The following is a 2,161-nucleotide window of genomic DNA, read 5'->3' on the forward strand; positions in this document are numbered from 1 at the left end:
GTGTGTGTGTGTGTGTGTGTGTGTGTGTGTGTGTGTGTCGTGTCGTGTGTGTGTGTGTGTGTGTGTGTGTGTGTGTGTGTGTGTGTGTGTGTGTATGTATATGTATATGCATATGTATATAAAGAACTAGGTCCTATACCACCCGCACATACATGCGACCTCTAAGAGCGGCAGGAATGTTACGCTGGCCACGATTTGACGGATGAGGCCTTGGATTTCTTTCTGTAGCGTTGATTCCGAGCGCTCTCGAGGTGTCCTGTTGTGTGTATAGCAGGTGCGGTCAACACTGTGTGCAAGCCCGTTGAATCCGTTTGCACATGAGTAAACGTATCTTTGAAAAATATACGACAAAGCTCGGGCATGGTGAGTTAACAGCAGGTACAGATAGATGGATGCAGAGCATAATGGGTCCATTCAACGTAATTGAAAACGTGCGTCAAAGCCCATGCATTGTAGATATACCTTAACCCTAAACCCTAGGCCCTACAGGAGGTGAAGTAGACATTCTGTGCAGTATATGATAGGTCGCTTGGCTATGGAACAAACGAAACTGACAGACTTGCGTGCTGCTCTTGTCGTGTACACAGCGAGAGAGGACCTTTCGATCGCACATACATCAATAAGGTGTACGATCACACCCAAAACACTGTCAAAAATACAACCATACATTAATTAAATATAAACGTAAACTAGTTATGTACGATCACACCCAAAACACTGTCATATATACAACCATATATTAATTATATATAAACGTAAAGTAGATGTGTACGATCACACCCAAAACACTGTCATATATACAACCATACAATAGTTATATATAAACGTAAACTAGTAATAAGCGCAACCTCCCACAGTACTTGTGTACAATATCTCCTTGTATCAGACACGTACGAGTCATGTGTGACAGTCCGATCCGCATCTATATTGAAGACCCATCGCTCAATCGTTTCACCCGTCTCTGCACTACAGACGATTAGCACTAGCTTCTGCGCGTTGTGTCGCCCGACCCATTCTGTTGTAGAGATAGCATTCGAAAGTACTTCAGCATTACGAAGTATTGGGTATACGTACAGCTGCTGAATGGTGGCCGAGTGGTCTTGATATGGCAGAGTTGTCTTTGTATGTAACAGTAGGTGAAACTGCCTACAGTTGATTCTGATGTGAAAACTGGAGTGGTTGATTCTGTGACAAAAGGGGTTGATTCTGTAGCAAAAGGGGTGGATTCTGTGACAAACAGTTCCGTGGCAAACGGTAGAGCAATCAGATCAGAAACATTGACGGTGGAAAGAGAATATTGGCGACCCGGACGTGTCCGGTTGGTGGGGTATCCAATCCAGACGCCGACCGATAGGATTGAGTACGTATTTAAAGAATTTAAAGTTTGAGTACGTATTCGAAGCACTAAAGTTTGAGTACGTATTTAGACCACTAAAGTTTGAGTACGTATATAAAGCATTAAAGTTTGAGTACGTATCTAAAGCACTAAAGTTTGAGTACGTATATAAAGCACTAAAGTTTGAGTACGTAAATAAAGCACTGAAGTTGTCACTAAGAACAGCGCGAACATCATGATATGAGCATACAAGCGCCTCGGCTCATCATACTGTGCTCTCTCAGAGTACTGTTTGCGTAGAAGGGCATAGAATGGCTGCAAAGCTTCTTTGAAACGCATTTAACATACCAGGTCGTAGAGCGTGAATAAGTGTGTGAATTAAAACATTAAGCATGTCTTGAGATATTGATGAATATAGCAATAATCTGCTAAAGCCGTTGAATACCAAATCGTATAAATATGCTGCAGCTTCAGGAACAAATGTGTGTGTACCGTTTGTGCTCATTTCACGCGTTGAGATATTATTACACACCTCTCATATGGACGAGAATCTTTGCTATGTAGTCCTTTAGCTTCGGATCGCTGGTTACCAATACACTCAGGCCATACTTCTTCATGGTCACAAAGGATTCCTGTGGGTAGATCCCTCGTTGAAAGAGTATACTGTGGAGTGTTGTAAATGAGGTATGGGATCAGTAGACTGACTCTGGATGTAAACCAATTATGGCAGACTACACATTGCAAGAAAGTAAAACTACATACCTACACAAACGTATAAATTTACTCTTGCATCCATATTACATTCGTACACATACATATTTATAT

This window comes from Sphaeroforma arctica (genome assembly GCF_001186125.1).
Source record: "Sphaeroforma arctica JP610 unplaced genomic scaffold supercont1.6, whole genome shotgun sequence".
In the NCBI taxonomy this organism is placed as follows: Eukaryota; class Ichthyosporea; order Ichthyophonida; genus Sphaeroforma; species Sphaeroforma arctica.